The 12,782-nt window shown below is 40.1% G+C and overlaps 1 protein-coding gene across 4 annotated transcripts in view; it reads right to left on the reverse strand.

Annotated features, from left to right (window-relative positions):
* The window catches only part of acsl6 (acyl-CoA synthetase long chain family member 6), a 100,872-nt gene that overhangs the window by 54,335 nt on the left and 33,755 nt on the right, over nt 1-12,782 (reverse strand). Inside the window, exon 1 of one of the 4 annotated variants that reach the window (XM_012959216.2) lies at nt 7,099-7,377. The exons of 2 other annotated variants lie outside the window; for them this stretch is intronic. The gene's annotated coding sequence lies outside the window, so the exon portion shown is untranslated. 4 annotated transcript variants of the gene reach the window in all.

A 12,782-nucleotide genomic window follows, 5' to 3' on the forward strand; every position in this document is an offset into this window, starting at 1 on the left:
GAAAATCTGAATTATTTTATTAAAATGGAGTCTTTCGGAAACAGCCTTCCCATAATTCGGAGCTTTCTGGATAATGGGTTTCCTGATAATCGATCCCATACCTGTAAAATAAAAAGTATACTATACAAGAAAGTATTTTTTAGCAGACTTTATTGATATATTCAGGACACACAATTCATTAAGGGGGGAAATGGTTGTGGCTGTGTCTTTTAGATGATTAAAATAAGGTTTGTTCCATCTATGGCTCCCAAACAGTGAATACACTGACAGGAATAAAGACAAATAGTAAATGGCATAGAGTGCCATTTGCTGATTAAAAGGAAAAAATCTATATATGTCATTACTTAGATTATTTTAAATTCAAGCAATGTTTTTATTTGTTAGAGTGGAGGTGAATTTTGCATTTTTCCAAATGACCTCTAAGAGTGGGGGGAAGCTGACCTTCATTATTACTCCTCACAGGGCAAATCTAGCTTTAGCTGCTTGATGAATTCTGGGAGTATGACCCCTGCCTATTATTGTAGGACCCTACGTGTCCAAACACAGCCTTAGTAAAGAGTCCACAAAAATGTGGCCTTTTTATGCAATATGTAGCATCCAAAGAGGGTCCCAAACAGTTTGCCACCATCATCATGTAGAATTGCCCTGTTGCTCCTTGCCCTTACCCTTTCAGAGGCAACATAAATATCCTCTTTTTGTGTTTGGATCTTATAGTCATGTAGGGGATAACATAACATTCGCAAATATTTGTACTTGTTTTAATTACCCAAAGCCACCAACCAGATTTTTACCACTAGTCCAATATTTGCTCTGAGTTACTACAAGGTACAAACATGTCTAATATTTTACCTTAATAAAGTGCAATAAATCTGGCTCCATGGTCCAGGCATTATTAGTAAATAAATGCGCATTCCTACTTTTGAAAGTTGCCACTGCAGCAGAAATTCCAGCTTTAAAGCATAGGTTTGGCCCCATTGTTCAGGAAAAGCATGTCTCTGAGATTTTCAGAATTAACGATTAAGTAAAAATAGGACATTTTCATGGCATTTGGCCACCTGTACCTGCTAGGCTAGAGTTTGTGGGTGAGATTATTGTTATTGAACAGAACGGCTGCTCTTATTTAAATGAATAAATCCAAATATGGAGAGATAACTCCTGGGTACTTACAATAAAGATAACCTCGCACTATAGCTTCCTAGGGTGCACTTGAATGTAGTAAGAGATTAGTTTAAGAAAGCAAGAAAGGCACACACTTAATCAAGGCACACCGTTTGATAAATAAAATAAACTATACTTTATTAATATGCTTCTAAAAGGTTGTTAAAACCACATACACGGGGAATAGGAAAGGTTAAAAGAAAAAATTTCCTATGTTTGTTGGAATTAGAACTGTTTCACTTTTCTACTTTTTATGTTGCAACATTGTAACAGTGTCGAAATTGGGGATTTTTATTTGTGATTGTTACTAAGGGACAGTTACATGTATCGCACTGTAACAGTTGCCAAATAGCAACACATGTTAAACTAGAACTCACGCAAGTATTTAGCTAACTAGAACTCACGCAAGTATTTAGCTAAGCGAGATTGACGCATGGTGGGTGTTGATTCCTGAGCTGTTATCGAGGCTGATTCCTACCCAACTAAGAAACCCTTGATCCCTCACTAACATGTGTTGCTATTTGGCAACTGATACAGTGCGATACATGTAACTGTCCCTTAATAACAATCACAAATAAAAATCCCCAATTTCGACACTGTTACAATGTTGCAACATAAAAAGTAGAAAAGTGAAACAGTTCTAATTCCAACAAACATAGGAAATTATTTCTTATAACTCCTGGGTAGTGATGAGCAAATCTGTCCCTTTTGGGTCTGCTCAAAAAATCAACAAAACTGTTAAAAATTCACGAAACGTATTGAAGTAATTTTTTTATTGCAAACCTTTTGTTGAATTTTTTGCAAAAGTGTGACAAACATTTTCCAAAAGCGAAATGCAGAATTTTGGCGTGACTCCCTGATCATTTATAGAGAACATGAAAGGAAAACCTGCTTTCAAATAGGGTAGATTTACCCTTTAATAGCATGTAAATGCCTAGTTTTAGCCTGAGCAATATACACACAGCCATTAGACTGAACGGTTAATGCAGAAATCTGTGCGGCAATGAATATGATTACAGTAAATAATAGTCAATTACTCTATTAGGACACTTTCTATCAATTCATGCTTGGATATCTGAGGCAGCACATACTGATAACAAATAGTACAGTGGGATACATACTGAGTCGTAGCACCTATTGATGGCCTCTAAACATAAATGCTTATACAATATATCTGAACCTTTAATCAATTTCCTATTGTTGCCTTGAGCTAGTAACAATGTATTACTGATTTTCCTTGGAACGTCTGATAATGACACAAACACAGCATTTGTATGTACTCAGTCAGTGTTCCATGCTCCACTGAAAGGAGAGGTGTCATTTATGTTTAAATTCATTTATGAGTATTCATCTTAGTAAAAGTAAGTAATGCTGGATTAAAGGCTCTACAAGGTTTTCTGAGAGATTTATAAAAAGCACTGAATAGCTGCCAGGACTGTCACATGGAGATACTCATGCTTTAACTTACACTGGCTATATACAATAATATCTGCTTATATGGCGAAGCACCAAACAAGCTGATCTTTCCCCTGATATGCCCACTACTTGGTCTGAAGGGTCCGAATTGGCAGCTGAAATCTGACCATGTGTGGTACGGCCACCTTTAGGATCTGTCAGACCAAGAACCTCCTCTTTCCTTTCTATGAAGCCCCACAAAAGGTGGAAGTCATGGTACAACCAGGTTTTCAGACCACAATATAATGTATTATATAATTATATAATGTATTATATAATAATTACACTACCACATGGACTTGATTCACCAAATTTGAATTATCATTCTAGAGGAATTAGGAACCAATGAAAAGCTGACCAAGGGATAAAATGGGTTTAAATAGGAAAAAAAAAATAACCCCATTTTTAGCATGTGCTCCTTCAGTTGGGCTCATGTAAAAGGTGCAAAAACACTGAACTTTCAAACATACATAAATAATGTATTATTTACACAGACATACCTGAATTTCATGAAGGGGGGTATTTTTTCCCCTGTAATATTTGTTAAAGATCTGGGACAGCTAATAAAAGTCTGTATGAAAAATCTACCATGCATTATCTATTATTTAGTATTACAAGGTGTTAAGATAAAATCATTTTGTGCTCATGGTTCCAATTATATTAATTCAGGTCAGCCTGAAAACTTCCACTAAGGCCGATCCTTGACAATACAAAGAATATGTTTTAGAACACTGAGTCATCAAAAAGATAACGGAACTTGTACCTTCTGCTTCATGCCCGGTAGCAGGACATAACTTTGCCAAAATAGGACAGGTTCATTATCTCATCAATGAGGTAGGCTGACATCTCCATAGGCATAATGTGGCCTTGACTAAATGGGACATTATCTAAGAAACTCTTGCCATTCAGATATAACTTGTCTACATGTTTTTTTCAATGCAATTCCTGCAATGGCAGGAAGACCCAGGCTGGCAATCTGTGGTTTCTGGCAAATGCCAGAGGGGCTGCTGTAAGATGCCATAGAGCAGTGGTTCTCAACCTTCCTAATGCCGTGACCCTTTAATACAGTTCCTCATGTTGTGGGTTCTGCCAAATGCCAAAGGGGCTGCTGTAAGATGCCATAGAGCAGTGGTCCTCAACCTTCCTAATGCCGCGACCCTTTAATACAGTTCCTCATGTTGTGGTGACCCCAAACCATAAAATTATTCCTAAGACCATTGGAAATATGTGTTTTCCGATGGTCTTAGGCGACCGCTGTGAAAGGGTCATTTGACCCCCAAAGGGGCTCCGACCCACAGCTTGAGAACCACTGTCATAGACAGTCACTATTTAGTTGTCTGTTTGGGCTTTGTGTACTTGAAATGCCAGGGCCTGTTTTAAATCCCAGTCAAGACCTGATGGCAGGGTGTCCATAAGATCAACCCCAAGTCACATCATTAGCCATTATAACATTTGAAGAGTCAATAGCCCACATGCATGACACAGTGCAGACATATATGGACATTTGGGCTCCCTATGTACAAATCTAGATGATGAAAAAATGAAGGACACGCCCACCTAATTATGACCACTTTCAAACGCTTGGCATCCGGGACATGACTCGGGCCTTCAGCAGGGACTATAGGACCTTATTTACTCTTACCTGGATATATGAACACCAGTATTACCCCTCAATTTATTCTGCAGACAGCGCCAACCAACCTTACATCAATAAATTGTTTGGCCTCTACCTATCTTTGTTATATTTACTCTTTTCGGTTTTACAATATCCAGTATACATGGAAAGTGCAAAAGCCTTATTTTATGTATACACCACACAATGCCTTTTCCCTACAAAAACTGAATAAAAATTTTAACTTCCAGCATCTTTCAACACATAGTTGAGGCTTTGTAAAACATCTGTTGTGCCAAATGTGTGATTACATTCATCCAAAGTAAAAGTTCCAAAAGCAAAGATATGTCCAGTGATGTTACCCATTAACTGTATGATAACTTAGTGAAAAAACGATCATGATACTAATTTATTGGCCTTATGTCTTTTTAAGGAGTTGTTCACCTTTAAATTAACTCTTTGTACAAAATAGACATTGATATTCTGAGACAATTTTTTATTTTTGCAATTTTTCAGTTATTTAGCTTTTTGCTCAACAGCTCTCCATTTGGGTATTTCAGCAACTATTTAGTTGCTTGGGTCTTAGTTATCGTAGCAACCAGGCAGAGGTTTAGATGAGAGTCTGGAATACAAATATGAGGGGGGGGCTAAGATAATCTTTTGGCTTTTGGGGTCAGTGACTCCCATTTAAAAGCTGAAAACATGTAGAAGAATAAGGTGAATAATTAAGAAAATATAAAAAAGTCATGAATAACAATTGCAAAGTTGCTAGCAATAGTACATTATATAGTAACATAGTAATAAGTTGGGTTGAAAAAAGAGACACATACATCACGTTCAACCATAATGCCTATATATAACCTGCCTAACTACTAGTTGATCCAGAGGAAGACAAAAAACCCCATCTGAAGCCTCTCTAATTTGCCGCAGAGGGGAAAAAATTCCTTCCTGACTCCAAGATGGCAATCGGACCAGTCCCTGGATCAACTTGTATTGCATACTAAAAGTTAAACCACCCCTATAAAGGAAAGCTCCACCAATAACTGTTCTTGCATAGTAAAAGAAAATGTTGCAAATACTATACAGTATACATTTTATTAAACATGCTTAATGCTCTTACAGTTGTTTTAAAAAGTAATTGCAGTCAAAAGTATTGTCCATTCCTTTCTGTTCTCATGTTCTGACTCATGACAATAAGAAGTAAGCTGTTAATCAGCAGGCATCTGCTACCTTGGTACATGAGTCAGAACCAGGAGTGCAGATATCCAGACAATGATGTCAGTTTCAAATACATTTACAAATAATATTTTGAATAATATATGCGGTGCCTATAACCAGGAAGGGAAAATCTATATAATGCTGTTATGATGCGCAATATGTTGTTTATTTGATAAACAGCCTGTATGTGGCAGATGGCGTTGTGCTTCAAGGGATTTTATGGGAAAATGTGAAAGAATAAATAACTGGCATTAGAAAGGCATCATATTACTGGCAGCACAGTGATGGGACCCTGGTACCACATGCCAGACAGCACTAGACAAGCCATGTACACGCTGGGAGCTAGGAAGAAATATTATACAAGCCATGATAGGTTTATTGACATGAGATAATCTACACAATTACTAACTATTACTGATTACAGGTATGGGACCTGTTATCCAGAATGCTCGGGACTTGGTGTTTTCCGGATAAGGGGTCTTTCCATAATTTGGATTTCCATAACTTAAGTCTACTAAAAAACATTCAAATATTGAATAAACCCAATGGGATTGTTTTGGCTCCAATAAGGATTAATTATATCTTAGCTGGGATCAAGAACAAGGTACTGTGTTATTATTACAGAGAAAAAGGAAATGATTTTTAAAAATTAGAATTATTTGGTTATAATGGAGTCTAGGGGAGATGGCCTTTCCATAATTTGGATCTTTCTGTATAACGGGTTTCCAGATAAGGGATCCCATTCCTGTACTACATCAGCTGGGCATCTCTCCAGTCTGTATATCATTCATGGCTACTGGGCTTCCTGGGTACATGTGAGGTAACCTCTTAGGCAAGTGGTATGCTTTTTGCATGTGTTTTACTGTATTATCACAGGGATAACCACTGGATACTGAGTGGATCTCAGCAGTTTAGCCATGTAAGGTTGAGAACTGTAGTTCAGCTACATGATTGTATTTCCCTGAGCTAGTACATAAGGAGTTGGGGTAAGGTGTGATACATGCATGGGAGAAAGTTCCAGTAATAAAAAGACAAGGTCAGAGAAGGACAAATGTTTCCAAGCTACAGCTCTATAAAGTTATGTAATTCAGTGATAGCTGGAGAGAATTTAGTTGCCCAACGTCACCCCAGGTAGAATCTAAAGGGTCTATAGAGAGCGGGTATGAATTTGTACAGCTAGTGCTGCCCCCCATTAGCACAGTATATTGCTGAAGGGGAAAAGAAAGTTTCTAGCTTGCTGCTGCTGTGCCTCTATCTATGTTACAGGCGTCTGCAATTGGGCCCTTAGCGCCGACAAGGTCCAATGTAGAGTTAGGAGTAAAGTTAAAAACCTGGGGGAGGGGTCATGTACACAATAGCTGGAGGGCCACAGGTACCATAAGATACATTTCTTATACCCAATCCCTGCCAGCTACAAACACAGATGCACAAACCAGAACTGCAAATGAGGAATTAGTTTGGATCAAGCTTCTGCAGTCATAAAAACAAATGTCTGGTTGCTATGGTTACCAAAATGATGCAAAATTCCACGTACATGGAAGGTCACGGCGCTGCACACGTGCTACTAGTTGTTAAAGGCTTTACTGAGCAAGCAGCTGGATACATTGCATTCGGCACCCTCTTTGCAATTAAATAAACACAAATCAGGATTTTACCTTATTTGGAAAGAGTCCAATTGGAGTTATTCTGATCTGACAGCCTGTAATCTGCTGGCATATATATCCTTGGTATTTACAGGCAATATAACTGTGTCATGGTGTCAAGTGCCCCCCAAGCATCCAAAAATACAGGTGAGGGCAGAAAAGATCCAGCCCTTGGAGCTAGCAAGGTATTTGCGGATAATAAATCTCCTTCCGCTGTGCATATAAATGGCTCATCTTGTGGCACAGGGTGATGCTCAATTCAGATCACTCAGTGGACTCTGGAGCTTGTGAAGTTGCACAAGGAAAGAATCTTGTCAGAGAGCAAAAGCTCCACCTCTCCTCCCCGGTCCACCCCCCTCCATTCTGCATAGAGTTAAGCCTGGCTCCCAGTATCTGGGGCTGCCTGTGAGAGATCAGCCTTGGAGATGGAAAGGGGATTCTTCAATTAGCAAATTACTTCTAAGCAGCTGACTCCTCTCTCCGTAGCATTAGTGGCCCTCTCCCAGCAGATCTATACAAGGAATGTTTGTTATGTTTAATGGGTCTCTCCATCATTAGGATCACCATTCCCTATCAACATTTATCCATTTAACCAAATAGGAGTGTTTTTCTACCAACACAGATTCATGCAACATAGTTACCATCATTTGCAAGGTGCCGTTTTATAATTACGGAGGAATAGGACATCAGTACAAAAAGGAAAAATTCAAAAGTCAGGACACTGAGAATTGGCCTTGACATACTTCGGCTTTCTAAATACCAGGTTTCCAGATAATTGATACCCTACATGTACAGTACTCATTATTTATTTTATTTTTGATTCAGTGGCCTCTGATGTATATTAGTGTTTGGGCTCCGCCCCTTAACTAAACAATATACTGTAGGTGACTTCTGTATGGCCAGAACCACATGTAAAGTTGAATACAAATTGAATACAGAGGGTACGATTTGTTTTAAAATTCACTTGATTGGCTTTAAAAAATACACATGGAATAAGCAGAAGGCTCTCTAGTTGTTACAAAGAACCCATCACTTTGTCCATAATGCATAGGAAGTGTCCTGCTTAATACATATGCTGACTCAGGCCTAAGGAAGCCTCTAGGTCAATTCCTGAGACAGAGATGCCTGTTTCCCAGTCACTTATATTATTCCTTACTTTATAAGAATAAAAGGATGTTTGTATGAGTATGGGAAATGTTTTCCAGAATGCTCAGGACCCAGGGTTTTCCGGATAAGGGGTAAATTGGATCTCTGTGCTTTAAATATTCAATTTTGTCTATGGGAGATGGCCTTCCGGTAATTCAGAGCTTTCTGGACAAGGGGTTGCCAGATTACGGATCCCATACCTGTATTTATTTCTTATTTATTTTAAATTAATTTTGAAACTCCTTTGTAGCACAACCAGCCTCCTGGTTTTAGAAAGTGGATAAAACCCCTATCTATCGATCATCATCCAATTTTAAAAATGTAGATATAGGTCCTATAAATGAAAACATTATCTTAAAAATAGTAGTAGAAATGTGCAGCTATTTCACATGTGGATCTGGGAATTGATTATTGAACTCAATATAGTCAATAAACTGGTGCCGTGCTTCTCATTTCAATGACAAATTATGCACTGCACATTCCTCGATACTTGGAGCCAATATATTGAATGTGGGTGGTGGAAGTTTATGCTCCAGTCTTGGTGGAAATATTGTTTTTGTTAGTGAGAGTGTAAAAGAGTAAGTGTTCCTATGTACCATCAGATAAGAATGGTGCATAATAATGGGTCAAAATGGAATTCTAAGCACCCAATGTGTGGCACACCATCCCAACCCTTCACCTTACTTTAAAGTAGGGGAAGCCCTAACTTAAAATGGCCGCTTTTGTTTTGTTATCATGCTGACAATTTGTGTATCCTTGTCATCAGTATGCTTCTAAAGCCTTCTGTGAATTTGCGTTGCCAATGCAGCACTTACTGGGCATGGTTTGATTGGTGCCAGTTGTGATGGGATGGGAGGGTGAGTAAGCGGTAATGGAAATCTAGGCCATGATCAGCTGATTTATTTGGTGGGTGTTAGTGTGTGTTTTATATAATGGGTTTACTTCTCCTTTAAGTGTTGTAAGTGTATGTGTATTTATAATTAATGCAATGTCTTTGCATTAATGGGTATACATGTATCACTGGATAAGTGACTATATACATACATGCATGCCTCAGCTTCCTCGGACTGATGACTAACCAAGATGCCACTCTATGGCAGATACTTTACATTATTCTGTAAGACAGTGCTGTCCAACTTCTGTTGTACCGAGGGCCGGAATTTTTCCGACGTACGTGGTGGAGGGCCGATAATGGAAGCCAGTTTTGACCCCTCCCCTTTTTGAAACCGCACCCACTTGAAACCACACCCGTGTTATCACATGACCATACCCATATTAATGGTTGTAGTACAGCAAAAACCTGCCATACTCTGCCTGCCCTACCCTGCCTGTGTGTGCCATACTCTGCCTTCACTACCCTGCCTGTGTGTGCCATACTCTGCCTGCCCTACCCTGTCTGTGTGTGCCATACTCTGCCTTCCCTACCCTGCCTGTGTGTGCCATACTCTGCCTTCCCTACCCTGCCTGTGTGCCATACTTTCACTGTGTGTGCCATACTTTCACTGTGTGTGCCATACTTTCACTGTGTGTGCCATTCTTGGCTGGTTTGTGCCATACTCTGCCTGCCCTACCCTGCCTGTGTGTGCCATACTCTGCCTTCCCTACCCTGCCTGCGTGTGCCATACTTTCACTGTGTTTGCCATTTTTGGCTGATTTGTGCCATACTTGGCCTGTGTGTGCCATACTCTGCTTGCCCTATGATGCCTGTGTGTATGGCACACACAGGCATCCTACAGTGACACAATGCTGGCACTGCTCCTACAGTCTGTACAATAACTATATATTAAAAAACTTTTTAATTGCAGTACCACCTCAGTATATGTTCTTTTTGTAGTGTGCAGGGATTATTTGTGGGTTTCTACTGCTCCTGAGGTGTGAACAGGGGAACAATGGGGGTGATTACAGCCTGAGCCAGAGGTGTGAACACTGCAGGGGGTGAACAATGCAGAGATTAAAAGGTGTGAACAACACAGGGGATTACATATTTAAACAATACAGGGGGATTACAGCCTGAATCTGAGGTGAGAACCATGCAGGGGGGCAGTTAATCACAGTACTGATACCACTTAGAGCTTACACAAGAGTAAGCCATCAAAGCAGCCAGACAGGTGGGGGGCCACACAGAGGGGGGTCGCGGGCCGCATGCGGCCCGCGGGCCGCCAGTTGGACAGCACTGCTGTAAGAGATAAAGTAGCCTATAAAGTATATAGTGTATTATATGGAAACTTACTGATGCTAATTTAAAGTTATTGTTGCTAAACCTGTACTGTGTGGGGCCACTCTACTAATTATCAGTGAGGTTATCTGTGGTGTGTTTATGGTCAATGTATACACTTCAGCTACAGGCTATAGAACATATACACTCCATCTACATGCTATAAAATGCATACTCTCCAGCTATAGGCTATATAATGTACACACCCCAGCTATAGGCTATAGAATGCACACACTCCAGCTATAGGCTATAGAATGTACACACTCCAGCTATAGGCTACAGAATGTACAATTTCCAGCTATAGGCTACAGAATGTACACACCCCAGCTATAGGCTTTAGAATGTACACACTCCAGCTATAGGCTATAGAATGTACACACTCCAGCTATAGGCTATAGAATGTACACACTCCAGCTATAGGCTACAGAATGTACACACCCCAGCTATAGGCTATAGAATGTACACACTCTGGCTATAGGATATAAAATGTACACACCCCAGCTACAAGCTATAGAATGTACACACTCCAGCTATAGGCTATAGAATGTACACACTCCAGCTATAGGCTATAGAATGTACACACCCCAGCTACAAGCTATAGAATGTACACACTTCAGCTACAGGCTATAAAATGTACACACCCCAGCTATAGGCTATAGAATGCACACACTCCAGCTATAGGCTATAGAATGTACACACTCCAGCTATAGGCTACAGAATGTACAATTTCCAGCTATAGGCTACAGAATGTACACACCCCAGCTATAGGCTATAGAATGTACACACTCCAGCTATAGGCTATAGAATGTACACACTCCAGCTATAGGCTATAGAATGTACACACTCCAGCTATAGGCTACAGAATGTACACACCCCAGCTATAGGCTATAGAATGTACACACTCTGGCTATAGGATATAAAATGTACACACCCCAGCTACAAGCTATAGAATGTACACACTCCAGCTATAGGCTATAGAATGTACACACTCCAGCTATAGGCTATAGAATGTACACACCCCAGCTACAAGCTATAGAATGTACACACTTCAGCTACAGGCTATAGAATGTACACACTCCAGCTATTGGCTATAGAATGTACACACCCCAGCTACAAGCTATAAAATGTACACACTCCAGCTATAGGCTATAGAATGTACACACTCCAGCTATAGGCTATAGAATGTACACAACCCAGCTACAAGCTATAGAATGAACACACTCCAGCTATAGGCTATAGAATGTACACACTCCAGCTATAGGCTATAGAATGTACACACTCCAGCTATAGGCTATAGAATGTACACACCCCAGCTACAAGCTATAGAATGTACACACTTCAGCTACAGGCTATAGAATGTACACACTCCAGCTATAGGCTATAGAATGTACACACTCCAGTTATTGGCTATAGAATGTACACACCCCAGCTACAAGCTATAGAATGTACACACTCCAGCTATAGGCTACAGAATATACACACCCCAGCTATAGGCTATAGAATGTACAATTTCCAGCTATAGGCTATAGAATGTACACACCCCAGCTATAGGCTATAGAATGTACACACCCCAGCTATAGGCTACAGAATGTACACACCCCAGCTATAGGCTATAGAATGTACAATTTCCAGCTATAGGCTATAGAATGAACACACTCAAACTATAGGCTATAGAATGTACAATTTCCAGCTATAGGCTATAGAATGTACACACCCCAGCTATAGGCTACAGAATGTACACACCCCAGCTATAGGCTACCGAATGTACACACCCCAGCTATAGGCTACCGAATGTACACACCCCAGCTACAGGCTATAAAACATATACACTTCAGCTATACGCTATAGAATGTACACACTCCAGCTATAGGCTATAGAATGTACACACCCCAGCTATAGGCTATAGAATGTACACACCCCAGCTACAGGCTATAGAATGTACACACTCCAGCTATAGGCTATAGGATGTATACACTCCAGCTATAGGCTATAGAATGTACACACTCCGGCTATAGGCTATAGAATGTACACACTCCGGCTATAGGCTATAGAATGTACACACTCCAGCTACAGGCTATAGAATGTACACACTCCAGCTACAGGCTATAGAATGTACACACCCCAGCTGCAGGCTATAGAATGTACACACCCCAGCTATAGGCTATAGAATGTACACACCCCAGCTACAGGCTATAGAATGTACACTCTCCAGCTATAGGCTATAGGATGTATACACTCCAGCTACAGGCTATAGAATGTACACACCCCAGCTGCAGGCTATAGAATGTACACACCCCAGCTACAAGCTATAGAATGTACACACTCCAGCTACAAG

Source organism: Xenopus tropicalis, chromosome 3 (assembly GCF_000004195.4).
Source record: "Xenopus tropicalis strain Nigerian chromosome 3, UCB_Xtro_10.0, whole genome shotgun sequence".
Classification (NCBI taxonomy): domain Eukaryota; kingdom Metazoa; phylum Chordata; class Amphibia; order Anura; family Pipidae; genus Xenopus; species Xenopus tropicalis.